General features: G+C 37.1%; 1 pseudogene; it reads right to left on the bottom strand.

Moving 5' to 3' along the window:
• Positions 1–6,171: 6,171 nt before the first annotated feature.
• Positions 6,172–22,051, bottom strand: LOC107693417 (cytosolic sulfotransferase 3-like; annotated as a pseudogene).
• Positions 22,052–23,052: the final 1,001 nt, after the last annotated feature.

Below are 23,052 nucleotides of genomic sequence, written 5' to 3'. Positions count from 1 at the left end.
CCTATATGACTCTGACCGTTCAAACCAGGTTTGTGACAGGACTTTTTTTTTCATCCACATTTAGCATTATTAATCAGTATGTTAAGAGCACTTCTCCCTTACATATGTATCTAAGTGCAAAAATAATAACAGCTTGATAAAACATCTGATCTCATCTTTTAATATTCATATCTAATTGGGCTTAACTGATGATTTTATATATATATTTTTACATTTTTTATTTTTTTTCATGGTTTCTTTTTCAATTATTAGGTTTATTTATATATTTTTTTTATACCATTGTAAGTGTGTGTTCTCTATTTATGGAAATATGTTTATCATTTTAATGTGAATGTGAAATATTTATTTCTATTTAATTTGTTTTTCTCATCACTTACCCTTTTTGCCATCTTAAACTTGTATGACATTATTACTTCTGTGGAACAAAGAACAAACATTTTGATCGAGATGTATATCCTTCCTCAAAATACACATGAATAAACCACATAAAAGCAGCATTAAGGTTAGAGTAAGTGGTTCAAGTCATTTCTTCTGAAGAAATGTGATTGGAGTTGGTTGGAAACACTTTCCTTCTTGACATTGCACAATTAATAGTGTTTGCAAAAACACTGGCAGTGTTCTTGGCACAATGCATGGATTAAGTATGAGGCAGTTGTAAGTGAGTTTCAAATAATGATCCAGCTAGGAGACTGCAAGACATAATGTAACTACATTTCTTACAAACCCTACACCAGATACCACATATGGATTAAATTACTAAAGACGTATGGAACAAAATGCTTTTCTACTGCCTTTATATTCTTTTTGGAGTTTGAAAGTTTTAGTACTCATTGACTTATCATTGATATCATTGAATATATCATTGATAATCTATGTTTGAAGTATTCTTTTGATAAAGATTCTCTTTGAAATACATGATTAAAAAACATTTAGAAATGATATTACATATAAGGGTGTGTTTTTGCATCCACATTTTTAAATGAATTCCAAATAAATAAAACTGGTCCTAAAGAACTGCAATATCAGTTACCATCACAATATGCAAGAAATACAAGAAGCCTGCACTTTTTGTATTTTTGTTTACTGTTTTTCTTTATATACTTCATTTAATTATGTTTTGACAATATATCTTTCTTTCTTATTTGTGCAAAGTTAAAGGTCCAGAGGAGGTCATCAGCCGCTACCATCAAGTCCTCAAAACATTCAGGAACGTTTGCACCATGTCAGAGGCATTCCATCGGTACAATGTTGACAGAGGCACCATAGCAGCAACAGCACCAATAGCAGAGCTTCAGATTGCAGTCCCCAGACCTACAGTACCCTGGTGTTTGATCCAGCTATGGAAACATTACTTGCTTTTGCAAAAAGATGTGCCAGTAGTGTTAAAACCTGAAATTAAAAGATCCATTGAAGATCTCAAGGCTCGAGGGCATCTATTGCCCATTTTGATGAAGTATTGAAATGATTATGTGTTGCTGCACGATCTTGTTCAAGAAAGAAAGAAAGAGACTCTTCAGTAAAAGTTAATGTTTAGATAATTGTTTTAGATTAAATAAAAAATATACTTGGATGTTTATAATTATTTTTGTTCTTTTTTCTTGTTTACAATGTGTTATATTCTACAAATATATATTACTTGTTAAATTAGTTTATTGGCTAGTAACTTTTTGATCAGTGTTGATAAAAAGGACCTGAAGGAGCCCTTTAACTTTAAATTACTATTTAAGATTGTTACAATATTAAGATTGTTACTGTTCTTATTAATTTTTTTTTATTATTCATTCATATGTTTTTATACAGTGTGTTGACTGTGATTATTCGAATGTGTCTCATCTGTAGTTTGTTCCCTTGTTGAACTATAAAACAATAAAGACTGAATTCTTCCCTGTAATATTTCATGTTTCTTTTCTTATTGGAAAACAGCAAATGTTTACGTTACAATAGGGAACATAATCTGAAGTAATATTGCAGTTATTAGTGAGAAATGTAATCAGTGTTTTTCAGCTAATTTAAATGTCTTTGTCAAAATACCCATTCTATATTTATTTCATACTTATAAGCTACACATTCACATAGTGTACTGAGAACTTATAAAGTGTGTAATTTGCACAATACAAGCTATTAGTTTGTTTTATTTTTACAACTAATAAAGGCCTTATAAATAGCTTTAATGGCATACAAGTCTATAACTAGTCACTTATAAATGCAGTTATTAGTCATTAATTACTGTCTAATTTCTGATCCTTAAAATAAAGTGTTACTGATGAAGGGCAACAGACTGGATGGATGGCCAGTTCATTACAAGACTAACACACAATTCTCCTCATTACTGAGGATGTCTAACCATTTGAAGTGAAAGTGAAAGTCATGACATTTGTCAAGTATGGTAACCCATACTCAGCATTTGTGCTCTGCATTAAACCCATCCAAGTGCACACAGCAGTGAGTAGTGAACACACACACACAACCCCGGAGCTGTGGGCAAGCCATGCTCAAGAGCACCTCAGTCGTGGGTATTGACGGTGGAAGAGGGTGGGCATTCACTCCCCCCACCTACAACTCCTGCTGGTACTGAGTCTTGAACCCACGACCTTCGGGTTACAAGTCCGAGTCTCTAACCATTAGGCCACAACTGCCCATCGATGGTACCAATGTTGCAATGCGTCATTCACCATATTTAACATACATGAGTAAATAAGTGATCAGTCACAGCTTTAGTGTCTTTTATAATGTAAGGGTAATGTCTATAATGTCTCTTGACTTCAGATTCAAGAGAGCATTTGATTGGTCACAAAATCTGATGAGAAGCTGAAGTGCTGATTGATGCCTGCAAAATCATTGATCCATGTTTATCCGTATTGAGACTGTAATCTTTGAATTTTTATATCTTCTAAATATTAATTTGATCAATGTTTTGGAGCACACTAGCTTAAAGATATCCTTGAGGCTAACTTATTAATCCAAAAAGAAAATTTTTTCTATGAAAATGAAGGTAGAATTTCTGGAAGAGAAAATAAAATGAAGTAAAAAACAGAAGCAAACACACGTTGAGCAGCAAAATCGATACTACAATGCTGCAAGTATAGATATTTTTACCTATATGACTCTGACCGTTCAAACCAGGTTTGTGACAGGACTTTTTTTTTCATCCACATTTAGCATTATTAATCAGTATGTTAAGAGCACTTCTCCCTTACATATGTATCTAAGTGCAAAAATAATAACAGCTTGATAAAACATCTGATCTCATCTTTTAATATTCATATCTAATTGGGCTTAACTGATGATTTTATATATATATTTTTACATTTTTTATTTTTTTTCATGGTTTCTTTTTCAATTATTAGGTTTATTTATATATTTTTTTTATACCATTGTAAGTGTGTGTTCTCTATTTATGGAAATATGTTTATCATTTTAATGTGAATGTGAAATATTTATTTCTATTTAATTTGTTTTTCTCATCACTTACCCTTTTTGCCATCTTAAACTTGTATGACATTATTACTTCTGTGGAACAAAGAACAAACATTTTGATCGAGATGTATATCCTTCCTCAAAATACACATGAATAAACCACATAAAAGCAGCATTAAGGTTAGAGTAAGTGGTTCAAGTCATTTCTTCTGAAGAAATGTGATTGGAGTTGGTTGGAAACACTTTCCTTCTTGACATTGCACAATTAATAGTGTTTGCAAAAACACTGGCAGTGTTCTTGGCACAATGCATGGATTAAGTATGAGGCAGTTGTAAGTGAGTTTCAAATAATGATCCAGCTAGGAGACTGCAAGACATAATGTAACTACATTTCTTACAAACCCTACACCAGATACCACATATGGATTAAATTACTAAAGACGTATGGAACAAAATGCTTTTCTACTGCCTTTATATTCTTTTTGGAGTTTGAAAGTTTTAGTACTCATTGACTTATCATTGATATCATTGAATATATCATTGATAATCTATGTTTGAAGTATTCTTTTGATAAAGATTCTCTTTGAAATACATGATTAAAAAACATTTAGAAATGATATTACATATAAGGGTGTGTTTTTGCATCCACATTTTTAAATGAATTCCAAATAAATAAAACTGGTCCTAAAGAACTGCAATATCAGTTACCATCACAATATGCAAGAAATACAAGAAGCCTGCACTTTTTGTATTTTTGTTTACTGTTTTTCTTTATATACTTCATTTAATTATGTTTTGACAATATATCTTTCTTTCTTATTTGTGCAAAGTTAAAGGTCCAGAGGAGGTCATCAGCCGCTACCATCAAGTCCTCAAAACATTCAGGAACGTTTGCACCATGTCAGAGGCATTCCATCGGTACAATGTTGACAGAGGCACCATAGCAGCAACAGCACCAATAGCAGAGCTTCAGATTGCAGTCCCCAGACCTACAGTACCCTGGTGTTTGATCCAGCTATGGAAACATTACTTGCTTTTGCAAAAAGATGTGCCAGTAGTGTTAAAACCTGAAATTAAAAGATCCATTGAAGATCTCAAGGCTCGAGGGCATCTATTGCCCATTTTGATGAAGTATTGAAATGATTATGTGTTGCTGCACGATCTTGTTCAAGAAAGAAAGAAAGAGACTCTTCAGTAAAAGTTAATGTTTAGATAATTGTTTTAGATTAAATAAAAAATATACTTGGATGTTTATAATTATTTTTGTTCTTTTTTCTTGTTTACAATGTGTTATATTCTACAAATATATATTACTTGTTAAATTAGTTTATTGGCTAGTAACTTTTTGATCAGTGTTGATAAAAAGGACCTGAAGGAGCCCTTTAACTTTAAATTACTATTTAAGATTGTTACAATATTAAGATTGTTACTGTTCTTATTAATTTTTTTTTATTATTCATTCATATGTTTTTATACAGTGTGTTGACTGTGATTATTCGAATGTGTCTCATCTGTAGTTTGTTCCCTTGTTGAACTATAAAACAATAAAGACTGAATTCTTCCCTGTAATATTTCATGTTTCTTTTCTTATTGGAAAACAGCAAATGTTTACGTTACAATAGGGAACATAATCTGAAGTAATATTGCAGTTATTAGTGAGAAATGTAATCAGTGTTTTTCAGCTAATTTAAATGTCTTTGTCAAAATACCCATTCTATATTTATTTCATACTTATAAGCTACACATTCACATAGTGTACTGAGAACTTATAAAGTGTGTAATTTGCACAATACAAGCTATTAGTTTGTTTTATTTTTACAACTAATAAAGGCCTTATAAATAGCTTTAATGGCATACAAGTCTATAACTAGTCACTTATAAATGCAGTTATTAGTCATTAATTACTGTCTAATTTCTGATCCTTAAAATAAAGTGTTACTGATGAAGGGCAACAGACTGGATGGATGGCCAGTTCATTACAAGACTAACACACAATTCTCCTCATTACTGAGGATGTCTAACCATTTGAAGTGAAAGTGAAAGTCATGACATTTGTCAAGTATGGTAACCCATACTCAGCATTTGTGCTCTGCATTAAACCCATCCAAGTGCACACAGCAGTGAGTAGTGAACACACACACACAACCCCGGAGCTGTGGGCAAGCCATGCTCAAGAGCACCTCAGTCGTGGGTATTGACGGTGGAAGAGGGTGGGCATTCACTCCCCCCACCTACAACTCCTGCTGGTACTGAGTCTTGAACCCACGACCTTCGGGTTACAAGTCCGAGTCTCTAACCATTAGGCCACAACTGCCCATCGATGGTACCAATGTTGCAATGCGTCATTCACCATATTTAACATACATGAGTAAATAAGTGATCAGTCACAGCTTTAGTGTCTTTTATAATGTAAGGGTAATGTCTATAATGTCTCTTGACTTCAGATTCAAGAGAGCATTTGATTGGTCACAAAATCTGATGAGAAGCTGAAGTGCTGATTGATGCCTGCAAAATCATTGATCCATGTTTATCCGTATTGAGACTGTAATCTTTGAATTTTTATATCTTCTAAATATTAATTTGATCAATGTTTTGGAGCACACTAGCTTAAAGATATCCTTGAGGCTAACTTATTAATACTAAAAGAAAAAAAAAACATATGCTCAATTTTGATTGAAGTTTAAAAATTAAGTTTAAAAATTAAATATAACCTTTTTTAGCTAGTACTCTGATACAACATCCAAAACTCAAGTATTAAATCTCAGTGCGGAACTTGACAGTGGTGTTCTTCATCTTCTGTTTGTAGACCTCATCAAACTGTTCATTTTGTGCTACAGTGAAATGACTTTTCCAGTCTCCAACTTTACCTTTTGGAAAGAAAAAATAAATAGATAAATAAAAACAAGTGTAAGGACAGAAATTAGAAGAACTACATTAGATGATTTAGTAGTTTATTAACCTTTCCGCATTAAGGGTGAGATCTTGAAGTCCATGACTGGGATAGTGGAATAGTTGGTCATCTTGTTCTGTTTCATGGCATCAAACTGAACCCCTTTTGTTATTTTCTCCCTCTCTTCAACTGAGATGGACAAACCCAAGAAGGAACACAAACGTTCCACCTCATGTCCTGTGTCCTGAAAAGGTCATGGTAAAATGTATACTTTTGACACATATACATACTGATTTTACTCTCAATAATAATGTTACTTTATGAACTGAACTTACTTCCACCATAAACACGTATATTAGGTTCATAGAACAAGTATATTAGGTTAGAATAAGTCTGTTTTTTCTCTCACCATCCATTGACATGGTCATACCAAGGGCCGAACACATCTAGGAAAAAAAAGTCTGATTTTTAAACATATCCATCAGTGGCAACTTTTTTGATTTATAAAGGGGTTGCACATAATAGAGAAAATTAATATTTTTACTTTCTCAGTGTTCTTGTAGTGAAAATATTATATAATTTTTTTTCCTGATATCAAAATGGTTCTTTAAAAAGGTTCACAATGTAACTGGCCAGGGGTGTGTTTCCCAAAAGCATCGTTAGCCAACTATGGTCACAAGTTCCATCGTTATCAGCATAGTTCAACGAGTCATTGGGTGCATCTCAGTCAGCTCCCAAGCTCGTGAATCAGTATATCGTGTACATGACTACGTACAACATCAACATCAACAGACAACACTGTAGAACGTCATTGCTGGAATGAATCAACAACAGGCAGGATCAATCTCTTTTTGATATTATTTTTATTCTCTTTAAACTCATTGTTCTGTTACATGGTCTTACAATATTTCAGCCAAATATTAATGATAAATGTTAACTAGATGTGTTCATTACCTGTCTAGCTGTTACGGAGCAAACAAGATGTGAGACGTACGGATCCATTTGCAAGCGAAATCCATTAAGGGTGTGGTCAAAACAGGCGAGGGTCAGGCAATGGCAAACAGGTATATAGAACACAAAACAAGAGCAGTCCAGTAAACAAGCGAGGGTCAGTTGACGGTGAACGTAATCCAACAGGGCGGGACTAGAGGGATAAATCCAGGTACAAGGCAAAGGTCCAGGCAGGGGCAAACAGTTTCCGAATAGGGCAAGATGAGAGGGGGAATCCAAGATACACAGGCAAAGATCAGGACATGAGAAAACAGAGAAGATAAGGCTATGAAAAACTAGACAGGCTCCGTAGAGTAGCTATCGCTATGAGAGTGATAAACGCTATACAATTCTCGGCAGTGGGAAGGGATCAGAGTGAGTGTTATATAGGGAATGTGTGATTGATTACAGCTGTGTGCAATCAACTGTGTGTGTGTAATCAGTGCAGTGGATGATGGGAACTGTAGTCCGGGTGAAGTGCAACAGTGGTGTGGTGCAAGAGTCCATAGTAGTGGAAGAGTGACCTCTGGTGGCGAGCAGACGGAAGTTCATGGACCGGATTCGTGACACTAGCGATGTGTGTTTATGCTGAAATATACTAATAAAATGGTTTGTCTTTTCAAATCTTCTATTGTGTGTCATTATATTTATCGAGTTGGTTCATGTGGTTTATGTTTTGCGCTTCAGAAATGTGACGTAATTTCCGGTAAGGGAGCATAGTGAGCACCAATGCTCCCTAGTTTTTGCGGTGCATTGTGGGATTTTTCAGGGAGCGAACGTTCCAGTGCACTGGAAGAATTTCGTGATTGAGACAGCCCTTAAAATTGCCGATTCCCTGATCAGTGCCCTGACTACTGAACTAGGGAGCCGATTGAGACGCACACATTGTTTCCCGAAACCATAGATCAAATGGACATTTGCAAACAGCATCGCAAAGTTGTGTGGTTAGAATCACAGCTCCCGACCTGTGGTTAGAAGGATCATGACAAGCTAGTGTGTGCTGGCTGTAGTAAATGCACGACAATGGGGAATAGTCCACAAATAATCCACAAAGAGAACCAAACAATAACCGGCGAAGGACTGAACAGAACAGGGAGTATAAATAAAAATGCAGGTGAGGGACTAAATGAATGGAACACAAGTGAACAGAATGACATAATCAAGACAACAAGGGAAACTAGGTCAAAGGAAAATCAACACAGAAAACCACAGACATGTAACAGCTAGTTGATTTCTTTAACGATGCATTGTACTATGCTAGTTAAGCAGCAAGTTGTAGCCTATGGGAAATGCACCCCAGAAAGATTTATTTATTTATTTATTTATTTTTACTCTTAGACTTTAACAATTATTTTACTTACTTTTTCCTTCCATAAATTTCTGTAAGAAGGTGTTCCAGTCTCCTTGTGCAGGCTGTGCCATGTTCATTCGATCGAAATGAAAATAAGAAACTGCATCGTCTTTTGCATTGCAGTGGAAAAAAATATTATACAGTATATACAAAACATGAGACAGGAAATGAGGATAAAGTATTACAAGTATAACTTATTTATTTAAGTATTATGTAAATAGTTTTATAACAGGTTTGCATAACTGAATCACTATTTTCTTGTTTATCACTGTAAAGCTGCTTTGAAACAATCTGCATTGTATAAAGCACTACATAAATAAAGGTGACTTGACTTAATTGAATAGGTTTGGAACAAAAAAATGATGAAGGAAAAAATAGTTATGTCACAGCTAAAATGTAAAACCACACCTAAAATGTAAGAACTAATTTATTTAAATGTAATGGCAATTTACCACAACTGCCAAACCTTTCACTGAAATAAAACTGCACTTCAATTGATCACTTTCTATCAAACATGACTCTTTAAAACACAAATTAAAAATATGATGAAATTAAATGAAATCAAGATAGAACATATGACCAAAGTCTCTTTAAGGCAAGTCATTTCACTCGGCAGCCATATTTGAAACACCTCTCAGTCATGCTAGTGCAGCTCCCATCTCGAATGGGGAAACATCAAATTCTCAAAAACTGTTCGCCAAGTTTATGATAAAATTTCATATTTGAAATCACCAATGAAATCTGACAACAACTTTCTTATAAATGTTGTTTCTTGTGCTCAAATAGGGTAAAAAAAAAGCTTATTATTCAGGCAAGACCAGCCAGTGTGCATGCGCAGTCATAAGTGTGCGTCTCAGAACGCTGATTGTTTCTATAGTTTCTATGTTTCTATTTTCTATAGTTTCTATAGCTGACTGGAGTGATTTGAAGCTGCAGCCACCAATCTGGACGAGCTCACAGATACTGTAACTTCATATATCAGTTTCTGTGAGGAGGATATGTGCATCCCCACCAGGTCATTCTTATCATTCAATAATGATGAAGCGTTGTTTACTGGGAAACACAAACAGCTTCGTCATGCCAGAAAGGATGCTTACAGAAGTAGGGATAAATTATTGTACAACCAGGCCAGAAACAGACTAACAAAGGAGATCAGAGAGGCTAAAAAAACCTACTCTGAAAAGCTGACAAAACAGTTTTCAGCCAATGACCTGGCGTCAGTATGGACTGGTCTGAGGAACATCACAAAGTACAAGACACCACCTCCACAGTCTGTGGAGAATCAACAACTGGCTGATGATCTGAATGTGTTTTACTGCCAGTTTGAAAAGCCCAGTCTCACACCCCACACCCTCTCTGATCTGCACTTTACACATTCACCTACCCCCCTGCAACCCCGCTTCCTGCCTCTCCCACCATTCAACCTGCGCTTAAGGTCTGTGTAGAGGATGTGAACCGGGTCTTCAGAAGACAGAAATCTAAGAAAGCTTCAGGCCCAGATGGTGTTTCACCTGCCTGTCTAAAAGTCTGCGCTGACCAACTGGCCCCCATCTTCACACAGATCTTCAACGATCACTGGAGCTGTGTGAAGTTCCCTGCTGCTTCAAACGCTCCACTATCATTTCAGTCCCCAAAAAACCAAAATCACTGGACTTATCGACTACAGACATGTCGCTCTCACGTCTGTGGTCATGAAGTCATTTGAGAGACTGGTCTAGCCTACCTGAAGGACATAACTGAATAAAGCTCCTTCTAAAATAAAGCTCCTTCTGATTCTGAATCTTGCACCTCCCGATCTGCTCACACAAATCAGGGCTGCCCTGATCATATCAAACATGCTTGATATTTAGGATTTTAAATCTGGATGATCACGGCTATAATTATGTCAGTACTTTCACAATAGCCAATGCACAACCGCAAAACAAGCGCTAGGGTGAAATCTCCTCAGAGCACGCTAGCTAACACGTAAACATTAGTTGCTGAAATGTCATTGACGATCTGCTACGTGAGATCACGTGAAGCGCTCCTTCTGTCATGATATTCTTAATAATATCTTGTAGTGTGTGATGTGCCACGATTTTCAAATCTTGTGTGTGTGTGCATATTTAAGACTTTAGGGAAGAAAATCTGTAAAGTTTCTCCTTATGTGTGTGCTGCCACCAGATTTCATAATCATAAAAATCCTGTAGTCTGAGCCCGGCTTTACTCAATCAGTGGGCTTCCTTTGACAGAGTGGCCATATTGAGCATTTTGCATTTTCCCCCACTCAAAACTATACAAGTGGCATGTCTTGGGTATTCTATAGTATTTGATCTCACTAAAGTAAGTCACGTAATAGGATGATTACATGAAATGAGTTTTACATTATTATCATTCTGTAATGGAAGATTCATGACATGTTATCACCTACATCACATCACAAGGTGAAAAAAAATCCCATTTACTTCACCTTTGAGTTCTGCTCCCAGAAGGACTTGGGCACAAGCTGAACAGGTAAATGAGTTTTGATGAGGTGAGGAGAGGTGGTCAGATTATCAGCCAGTTCCGTTCCTGAAAGTTAGTAATAAAATGTGGTTCTAAATTAAAAGTATCCTAGTTTTATTGTGGTTCAGCCAAGACAAGATTTCATGTCCCTCAAAAACCGGAGGTATGTGAATGCATACACGGAACAGTGAAATATTAGAAACTTTTGTGTGTTTAGGTATAGAGTTTTCTAGATAGATTTGTCTAGACAGAAAACTTGCAGCTGTGTTTGCATATGCAATCCCCTGCTTTGTCTTGACTTTAAAATGATGTGGGACCTTAATTTGTTGTGGGAAAAAGCAACAATAGTAATGTATGATAATTATTTTATTGTAATTTTATCAATTAGTTTACTAATTTTGTGGGTGAATTTATAACTGAGTATGACCATATTCCTTTGACTGGTGATTTTAATATTCGTGTGTGCTGTCACTCTATACCTCTAGCGACAGTGAAGTATGACTTCACCGCCATCTTTAATGAGGTCAGCCTATCTCCGTTTCTGGAATCATCTTTGCCTGACTTGGATGCTGAACAACATCTTAGTCTGTTAAATACTGCCATTTCGAAGGTTGTAAATGTCACTGCCCCATTTAAGTTTTAAAGGCTGAAACCCAAAACTGAGCCATGGCTTAATGCCACCACCCATGCCACCAAAGGATAAACTGAAAATAACCTTCAAAATGCATAAAGACTCTCTTGCTGCTTTTCAGAAAGCTGTGAAATCTGCAAAGTCTAAACATTTCTCAAAGGTGATTGCAAAAAATCATCATAGTCCTAAAGTTCTTGTAAAAATGAATGGCTACTGGTGGCTCTTCTCCTTTTATGTGAATTTGCCAGTTAATAACAGACCCACTATGAAGCATCCGGTTAGAGACTTATGCGGGAATAACCAATTTATTGTCACCACAACTCGGTACACTGAAGGAATTCTGCTTTGCATGTGGGTGTGGTTTTTTTTACAGGCACCACACAACTTTAGCAAAGATAAATCACTACAGTACAGCTTGCATCCGTACGCTTTCCCGATCTGTCTGAATCTGGCCGCCCCATGAGTAGGGAGTTTGGTGTGAAGGGCTCTAGATCAGATATGTTAGATGAAGTGTAGCCCAGTGGCTTGGAATTTAAAACAGTGTAAAGTACTTCGAAGGTGACAGACTGGGCACCAAGTGTTGTCATCATGTTTTAGGGAACGAATCTCTCTTTGGCTGCCACTAAAGTGTGGAGAATTAGGGGGATTGAAGTGAAATTGTATGTGATGGCTTGCCAGCTGCTTTTGCAGCTCTGGGATGATAGCTGTGTATGCTTCTTTCAATTCGTTCTCTCCTCCTTTGAAGTTGGTCCCTTGATCTGATAATAGCTCGAATGGCTTGCCTTGTCTAGTGATGAATCATCTGAGAGACATGAGGAATGAATCAGAGTTGAGGGTATGAAGGACGTTAATGTAAACTGCCCGGGTAGTTAGACATTTGAACAGGATGCCCCATTTCTTCTTGTTTCTGCAAGCTACTTAACAGTATATGGACCAAAGCAATCCATTCCCTTGGAGTAGAAGGCAGGCTTGAATAAGCGTAATCTAGGTGGCGAGAGGTCTGCCATTTTGGGTACTTCAGTGTTTTTTCTCCACTTCTGACAGTCCACAGAATCACTCTTTTGATTTTTGACACCATTTGATGGCCTCTCTGCCTTGAAGAATCCAATATTTATGCCGAAGCTCTGCAAAGACTCTCTCAGGGCCTGGATGGTGGAGTTTAGCGTCATAACTCTGTATACATCTGGTGGATGGAAAGATTAAATTCTGTTCTGACTACTTTAGCAAGCTGTGCCTCAGTCAGCGCAGGACAGAGTTTCAGACGAAGTATTAATTACTGTTTCTTTGGTGCCACCCGTGATCTGGCTGTGAGGAAGGTCACCTCTACCTCCACTTGTTGATCCTCTGTGCGGAGGTAAGCGACTGAGCCATAGGCACGCTCAGAGGCATCACAGAAAATGTGTACTTCTCTCTGGCTCATATCTGTGTCTCTGATTAGGCTGGTGTAACGTCTTGGAAGGACGATGTGTTGTAGGCCAGGCAGCTCCTCAACCCACTCTGCCCAGGTCTGTAGAAGATCTGCAGGTAAGTGTGAGTCATCCAGTCTCTTTTCTTATCCCAAAGGTGCTGCACTATGAGCTTGGCTCTGGTAGTGAAGGAAATTAGATATCCTAGCGGGTCATACTGACTTGCCACAGTTTTGTAAATGCTGCGCATGTTAGTCTCAGTGTTTGCTATGGGATGATACTTATTGGAAAGCGTGTCCGTTTGGTGATTCCAGAGGAGCCCCAATGTAGATTCTTGGGTGTTGTTCTGCCCTTGTGAAATCCAAAGTTCAGTGCCGTCTGATCTGGCCGCAGGAGGTAAGTGGTTTATTGTTGAGAGCTGGCTGCTGGACAACTGCCTTCTGCCAATAAACTCCTGAGTTTGTCAACAAGACTCTGCAGACAGTTGTCTACGTAGAAAGACTTCAGGACAGAATGGTGGATGTCTTCCCCAGGTTGGCTATGATCCAGGACATGTTTTTGTAATGCAAAGATTGCACAGCAAGGGCTGCATGTGGTGCCGAAGGGAGAACCTGCCATTCATAAATGTTGGGTGTATCCTTTGTTGTTTGTTCTGGATCTTTGGCCAGCCTTCTCTTGATGGCTCACAGCTGAGGGAGACGAGCATTTTTGGGGGCCTTGAGGTCGGGCATATTCTTAACGCACAAAAGTGGGGTTGGATAGTGTTTAACACCATCCACCTCTACTGTCACCGTCTTGCTCTCCAGAATTTTCACTGCTTACTGGTCTTGTCTGGATCTTGTGCTCATCTTTTCACTTTGCCAGGGAAGCATGTCAATCTGCCAGAGTTTCTCCACTTGTTTGAGACCTCATGTTGCAGGTGTTGTAAAGGGCCCTGCAAAGTCCAGCTGAGATGAGTCTTGATGGCTGCTGGTCCCCCTGGGGGGCCTAGGTGAATTGGTTTCACTGCAGTAATGAGGTGGGGGTAGTCTGATCCAATGAACAGGACAGGGCGAACCACATCTAAATGGCTCAAAGGAAACCCTCAGAGGTAGTGATATTTCTCCCTCAAAGTCTTAACAGTATTGGCTCACTGAAGGGCTGCTGAGACGGATGTGTCGACTTTGGCTTATAGCAAAGGAAACTAAGACACATGAATATATCCCCAATAGTGGCCTTTTTGCAGTTCTTTTCTCTGTTAGTAACTATTTTTTAAACCCTCCTGTAAATGTGATATCCAAACTGTCACTGTTATTGTATGAAGGTTTTTCGATTGTTTTTTTGGATTGTCTAGATGAAGAGAAAACATATTTATCTCAAAACTTTTTATTTTTGAATGAATCAAAGAACGGGGACATAGTCTTTGGCCCAAATGAAAACTATAGGGAAAGTTGTATTGACCATGACTTCCTAACAAATACAGTGGGTACGGAAAGTATTCAGACTCCCTTAAATTTTTCACCAACCTGACAGAACTGGAGAGGATCTGCAAGGAGGAATGGCAGAGGATCCCCAAATCCAGGTGTGAAAAACTTGTTGCATCTTTCCCAAAAAGACTCATGGCTGTATTAGATCAAAAGGGTGCTTCTACTAAATACTGAGCAAAGGGTCTGAATACTTAGGACCATGTGATATTTCAGTTTTTCTTTTTTAATAAATCTGCAAAAATGTCAACGATTCTGTGTTTTTCTGTCAATATGGGGTGCTGTGTGTACATTAATGAGGAAAAAAAATTAACTTAAATGATTTTAGCAAATGGCTGCAATATAACAAAGAGTGAAAAATTTAAGGGGGTCTGAATACTTTCCGTACCCACTGTAAATGCAGTGATAGGCTCTTGCTTTTTCAGTTACATCGTCAGGAGAAGATCGCTATCCATGCTTTTATTACTTATCATCGACTACTGCAATTCTCTTTATTGTGGTATGTCCAAGTCATCTGTCGCAAAAATGTAAGCAAAGTTATAGTCTTTTTTTTTTTCATGGAACACAAAAAGTTTTTTTTTTACAGCTATCACTGTAAAATTACAGTAGAAACGTTTATAAATATGGGTGAAATTAAAAGAGCAACTGTGAACTTGTAATGCTATACATACATTTTACAGTAAATTAGAACATTTGTTGTGAAATTCAATTCACTAAATTAACTACAATTGAGATTTTTCATTGGTGTGATAGTGTGTAAACATTTTGGTTAACTTATTTAATTTGAATCCACTGAGAAGAAATATTGCTTAGTATAAAACTGCAAACACATAATGTGTAATAGCAAAGTTACTAAAAACATGACTAACTCAAATCGCTGCAGTTCATCATCAGCTACAGCACACATGTATGTGCTGAAGAATTTAACAAAGAGATCATCATTGTATCAACTCCACATTTACTGTCTTTAAAAAAACCAGTAGAACATCAGTGTTTGAGGCTCATCATTGGCTGAAGCACAGGCTCTACTCTCCAGCACAATGGTGACCCACAAAACTAAATTAAACTAACAGATCTCTCTTGAGCAAAAACACATGAATACAGTTCAGTTAAATATTTGCTCTCCTTATAGATAATTATGTGAATTAACTATGTGAAAGCACAGCAGCATCTCTACTTCCTCCGCAAACTAAGAAGAGCCAGAGCCCCGGCCCCCATCATGTACACCTTCTACAGAGGCACCATCGAGAGCATTCTGACAAAGAGAAACACAAGAACTACAACTGACTTCAGCCACAGTCTTAGATGAAATCAACTGAAATAAAAGACATTAAATCTCTCAAGATCTAATTAAACAACTCCTAAAACAGCATTACCAGCTTCACACATTACTAACCACACTGACGCTATTTCTGTCAGGCCTCTACTGAAGATGTTATTGAGAATTAACAGAAGTTTAAATGTTTTTCTTTTGTTTGTTTTTTTTGACACTACCATGATGGAGATTAGTGTTTGCTTTAGTTGGGCTCTTGAACCTTGACTTTTTGACGTTAATGTTTAATTGGCTGCTGTAATTATGTTTGTTTTAACACATTTGTTGTGGCAAAAGAAACAAGCTAAGGCAGAATTTATGGTATTGTTGATTATGTTTTTCAAACCTCAGGTTCACTGATTTTATTAGGTGTCTCTTTTCTTGCGAAGACAAAGTTATGATAACACCTTAAAACAAAAGAACAAGCAGGCAGTTATGAAAGATAGTTTAAAAAAAAAAAGCGGTGAGGTGCTATGAAGCACACACATCAAGAATCAGCGTATGAATCTCAACAACGGTGACAATCAACAAAATAAATCAAACATCACTGAATCTGAACATCACAAAACACGCTACTAAAATTCAACACAAAAACAAAAGCGAAAATAAAAATAAAAGCATAGTAAGAATTGAAGACAATAAGTGGACAATTCAACGGCATAATTTATTCATGCCGCAATGCATGCTGGGAGTCAAGGTTGCGTTTTGTACTGTGCTGGTTGGTACCCAGCATGCATTGCAGCATAAAGCTTCCGATTGTCACCCTTGTTGAGATTCATGTGCTGATTCTTGATGTCTGTCTGTCTGTGGGTGTGTACATGACGCCGTAATACTAAAAGAGTTTGTGTATAAAATTTTTTGAAAATCTTTCGGTATGCAGTGTCAAATAGCTATTGTGACTAAAACGAAACTAATGAAAAAACCCACACCATGTCATTTGAGGTTAGCCACTGAATGAGGTCAGTGAATCAGACCACCAGATAATGATTACACCATAATCAACAATAAAGAAAAAACACATTTTTACAATTTTTTTGCTATAATGTGTTTTACAAACACAGTTATAGCAGAAAAAAAAAAAACTAACATTAAGAAGTCAAGGGTCAAAAGCCCAACTAAAGCAAACCCTGATCGCCACAATGGTGAGGTCAAACAAAACGCTTTTAAAAAAACATCTAAACCTCTGTTCATTCTCAAAAATGTTTTGTAGATATATGACAGAAATAAAGTCAAATTGTAATGTGTGAAGCTGGTAATGCTGTTTTAGGAGTTGTTTAATTAGATCTTGAGAGATTTAATGTCTTTTATTTCAGTTGATTTCATCTAAGGCTGTGGCTGAAGTCAGTTGTAGTTCTTGTGTTTCTCTTTCAATTAGTGATTCTGCTTGTTAACAGCAGCTGTTCATCTCTAAAGCACAATCATCACTTAATAATTCACATAATTATCTATAAGGAGAGTAAATATTTAACTGAACTGAATGTGTTTTTGCTCAAGAGAGATCTAATATAGTTTTGTGGGTTACCATTGTGCTGGAGAGTAGAGCCTGTGCTTCAGTCAATGATGAGCCACAAACACTGATGTTCTGCTGTTTTGTTTAAAGACAGTAAATGTGGAGTTGATGCAGTGATGATCTCTTTGTTAAGTACTTCAGCACATACATGTGTGCTGTAGCTGATGTTGAACTGCAACGATTTGAGTTAAAGTCATGTTTTTAGTTACTTTACTGTTACACATTAAGTGTTTGCAGTTTTATACTAAGAAATATTTTTTCTCAGTGGACTCAAATGAAATAAGTTAACCAAATGTTTACACACTATCACAGCAGTGAAAAATCTCAATTGTAGTTAATTTAGTGAATTGAATTTCACCACAAATATTCTAATTTACTGTAAAATGTATGTATAGCATTACAAGTTCACAGTTGCTCTTGTAATTTCACTCATATTTATAAAAAAAGTATTTTACAGTGATAGCTGTAATGCTTATTGTAAGTGACACGTGACACCTTATTGTAAAGTGTTACCCAAAGATCAAATAATTTGACTCATTGGTATAGTGTACCTGCATATTAGATACGTAAAAAAAAACAAAAAACATCTTGATGTGGCTCACTTGCAACAACAACAACAACAAAACAAAGACTCAAACTCGACAATGAACATAAAATGGTAAGAAATTCAGTGAGCACTTATTATACCTGATGGTATCACTTTAAAACATGACTCCAGGAATGGCACTCTCATATAGATAGGTTGGGAAGTCTGGCACTCTGGATCATCCTTACCAAAGTACAAAAGGTCTAGAATATATGAGACCCAGGTGGTACCTAGAATGAATGAAGAATGGAGTGTAGGAATTATTGCATGATGCAAAACCCTCTATTAGTAAAACAACAACCACCAGAAAACATGAAAAAATGATGCTTACAACTATATAAAGTGATGATCAGTATTAAAGTATTACACGATTTCTGGATGGCTTAAACCCTTGAAAAAAGATGATTACAACTATATAAAAAATAATGATTTTTCAAGCCACATTTTTGTAAAGACAAGATTTCTGCATGGCTTCTGCCTTACTGTATGTATCTCATAACTTAGGTAATGAAACTGTTGATCAAAGGTTTTAGAACAATTTCAGGTTTGAAATCATTTACACATGATACACAATTTTGTTACATAAATGTAAAACTATGACAATTACTTTGACAATGGCTGTGTCCAAAATTGGCCCCCATACCCCTAAATAGGGCATTATTTGAGGGGACAGCTATTTGTAGTGATGTCCGAAACCATAGTGAATGATATCAAGAGCACTTATTTAATCCCATAATGCATTGCAATAATGAGCATACAGCTGATGTACTGTCTAATGCACTGTGAGGGTCATGCTGAATGAATTCCTGCATCTCACCAGAAGATGGTGCCTGCAGCTGAATCATCCATACATCCATTTTCCAGACCACTGGCCCAATGTGGGTACAGCATAATATCAAACAGGAATACATTTGCTATTAATTGATACTGGAGCTGCCAGTTTGCTATTTTTCAAACAATTATAAAGCAGCAAGCACAAAAGTGTCTGAATTCACTCACTCGTTTTCATTCACTCCTTTAACTGGACTATATTAGTGGACTAATGTAGGGAATAGTGAATAAGTGTATGAGTGTTTGAACACAGCTGTTGTTTGTGAGTGAACCTTCTCTCAAACTAAGGGCAATATATATACACAGGACGATAATCAACAAATCTAAAAACAGGTGAGCAAAGTAAACAGTGTCCACTGAAACAAATAGCGGGAACAAAAGAAAACAAGAACAAAATGCAAGACAACTAGGTGAAACAAACTATATACAGTATATACATTATTATTCCTAAAAACCAGAGCAGCTCTGGTCTGAGATGCTATAGACTCCCAGCTACCCTAAATTGGGAAAGTGGTTTTGAGAATGGATGGATGGACCAGAAGTGGTGTAAAATGTAGTGTATATTGAGGCTATAGTGTACTGTATATTGTATATGTATATTGAGGGAATCTCAAGTCATAAAAACTTGTCATAAAAAAGTAAGCCCCAAAAAAATCTTTACTAATATTAAAAATAGACCTCAGGAGGAAAATAATAGATAAATAAAGAATATTATATGAGTTAAGTGGTCACATGACATGCTGGTAAAATTGTTAAATGGGGTGTGCCCTCACCTGCTTTGGGGTAAGTGGCGATTAGAATGTCATCAGGTCTTGCTTGAAAGTTTTTCACCTTTTCCCAGTTGTCAGTGAAGTAGTAGACCACAGAAACACCCTCAAAATCAAAGAGTGTCAGTTTATTGCTGAGGTTTCACTGCACTGAATAATCATTAGAGAATCATCATTGGCCATAAGCATTCAATGCTAAAACCAGAGGTGTAAAGTATTTGCATAAATAATTAATTACTGTACTTGAGTATAATTTTAGATACTCTGTAGTTTTACTGAGTATCAAAGATATGAGCAACTTTTACTCTCTACATTTTTGAATAAGTATCTGTACTCTTTACTCGACTACATTTGTAATGAGTGTTGCAATTACACATTACATTTTGCATGGCACCTAGCTTTTTCTGCAGGAGTGTATTTCTGCTACAAAAGAAGTGGTATCACCAACTAGAGGGCACTGAAATATATCTTGTACATTTTGCCCTTACTCACTCAAACTTGTCAACAAGGCTACATTAAGTGAATGCAAGTTCATTTGCAAGTAGTTGTGATTCACAGGTGTTTTATATATGAGATGAGGACATTACTACAGCCAACAATGAGGCCGAAACCAGCACATCCAGTGCAAGAAGACTTTGTGCAAGAAAGCTTTGACTTTTTAATTTTACTTAACATTATTTTGTTTATCCATAACACTGAAGATAACTTTTGGAAGGATATTTTTTTTTTCTTTTTTTTGAGGTGAAGAGATTTATTTTGGTTTTAGAAAATACACGTGATTGCACTCCTCACTCCTAAAAACAAGGAAGAGTTTATATACTCTTCCTTGTTTTTACTAGCATGTCTCCTTGATTAGTGCATCGTTGAGCCTATATTTAGTATAAGTAAAATACTTAAGTACTTTTAATATCAGATACTCAGAGACATTTACTCAAGTTGTTTTGGAATTGATGACTTAACTTGTAATGGAGTAATTTTCACTGTAAGGTATGTGTACTTTACTCAAGTATGGTTTTCAGGTACTCAGTCTTTACACCTCTGGCTAAAACATTACACACATTAACAAGCAAAATGTTAGTTACTACAACAACAATAAAACATACATAAATACTTACACTGTAATAAGTAGGGATAAAACGATCATGCTTTTCATTGTCATAGTATATATATATATAATAGAATAGAGCTGTGTTTCATATAATGTATCTACACTATAAAAACTAAAGGTGCCTCAAAAATTCTGTTGAGTTCTTGAGGAACTTGAATGTATTTAAAATGAATGTGTATGAAAATGAAGAAATGCCTTTTTAAAGCTTTTAACTGGCCAATAAATATTGTATATTTTTATGTTGTGTATGTTAACAATCAGCTTTAATCTTTTGTTTGCTCTGAACAACCTGGTAGATTTCTGAAATAATGTGAAAATCTCAAAGGCTACATTGAATACATTGAAGGCACCACATGCGAGTACTTAATTTCTTGACCTTTTACATGTGAAATTGTATCATTTGATTGAATACTTGTGTTTTGTTTAATTTCATTTTAATTATGTACCTACATTCTGTAAATCTAATTTCAGTGAAAGTTTTGGAGATATTCACTGGCGCAGTAATGCAGTGTGTTTCAGAAGTAAGGGTTGAGGATTTAAATGAAGCTTTAAGCTGCTCTTGTCCATTCATCAGCAAGTAAATGGGGATGGAATATATTATGCTTCCAAAATTTAAATATGAGATATTTCTGTATGACTAGAAGATTAATAATGAATATATTACATAAACTCCTCCCAGATCATTGCCCATTGCTTCTGGACCTCAGTTCCCATCATGCCTTGCTCTGATTATTGGTTCATTGTTTCCAGCTGTGTGTTATATAATGGGGCATATGACAAATATTTAATTTTCCTGAAATAATTTGTACAGTCGTGGCCAAAATTATTGGCAGTGACATAAATTTTGTGTTTTGGAAAATTTGCTACTTAAGATGTTGTGGTGTTCATTCAATACTTTTGGCTACGACTGTATTCTTCATATTACTTGTATGACTAGGTATCTATAATGTAACTGAATAAGTCAGAATTAAAACTTATTCGTAAAATAAGATCTGGGGGATCGAACATTTCGACACTCAAAGTGAATCGCGCATTTGACTGGACAGAAAGATGAAGACAGCTTCATCTGGCACGCCCATTTATTCTCGACACAAGCTCCGATGCCTAGGTTCAAATGTCACATCACTACCTTCTAGATTACCTTGTGTTTTTGCCGTTTGCTTTGTTTTCTGGACCTTTTGTTGTTTACAATAAATGCTGCATTTGGATCTTTAATATTGCCTCAAGAGCATTCCGTGACAGAATACTACAGCCACCATCTCAGATCCAGCAGCTATTCTTCACTGACCTCTGAATCATGGCCATTCGCGTTCTTCCTCCAGCTTCTAAGAAGGAGCGGAAGGCTCAGCTCCAGATGTTGGCGGCTCTTCATCAACAGGGAATGGGAGTAGGAGGTCTTGCACAGACTTTTTGGACTTTGGCAGTAGGACTGGAACTTTGTAATTTCGAGCTCATCAAGATTTTTAATGAATGCTTGGATTACCCCTTGGCCTCTGTGGGAGATGGAGGGACTGAGGACTCTTGACTTTTAGGGTTTTATTGATTATCTCTGTTACCGCAGTTTAGTGGTTCCATCCGGTCAGTCTGTCCCTGTTGCAGTGCCCCCGGAGAGTCTCAAGTCGGATTTCTATTCCCCAGAGAATAGTGAGACATCTTTGTCTTCATCTCGCAAACAAAGATCGAGAAGGAGAGCAGCAAGGTCCACTCCTGTTGTTCCAGAGCCTGCTCCAGTCCGGGAGTCCTCAGAGCCCAATCCAGAGCCCGCTCCTGTCCTGGAGCCCTCAGAACCCACTCCAGAGCCCGCTCCAGTCCGGGAGCCTTCAAAATCCACTCCAGAGCCCGCTCTAGTCCATGAGATTTCAAAGTCCTCTCCAGTATCCGCTCCAGTCCGGGAGCCCTCAGAAACCACTCCAGAGCCCGCTCCAGTCTGGGAGCCCTCAGAACCCACTCCAGAGCCTGCTCCAGTCCGGGAGCCCTCAGAACCCACTCCAGAGCCCGTTCCAGTCCGTGAGCCTTCAAAGTCCACTCCAGTGTCCGCTCCAGTCCGGGAGCCATCAGAACCCACTCCAGAGCCCGCTCCAGTCTGGGAGCCCTCAGAGCCCACTCCAGAGCCCGCTCCAGTCCAGGAGCCTTCAGAGTCCACACCAGAGCCCGCACAAGCCCGGGAGCCTTCAGAGTCCACTCCTGAGTTCGCTTCAGTCTGGGAGCCATCAGAGTTCACTCCAGAGTCTACTCAAGTCTATGAGTTCATTCCAGAGCTCACTCCAGTGTGTGAGTCCACTCCAGAGTCAGTTCTGGTCTATGAG

Source organism: Sinocyclocheilus anshuiensis, unplaced genomic scaffold (assembly GCF_001515605.1).
Source record: "Sinocyclocheilus anshuiensis isolate Anshui unplaced genomic scaffold, SAMN03320099.WGS_v1.1 scaffold1562, whole genome shotgun sequence".
Classification (NCBI taxonomy): Eukaryota; Metazoa; Chordata; class Actinopteri; order Cypriniformes; family Cyprinidae; genus Sinocyclocheilus; species Sinocyclocheilus anshuiensis.
This window is presented reverse-complemented; position numbering and strand designations above follow the sequence as displayed.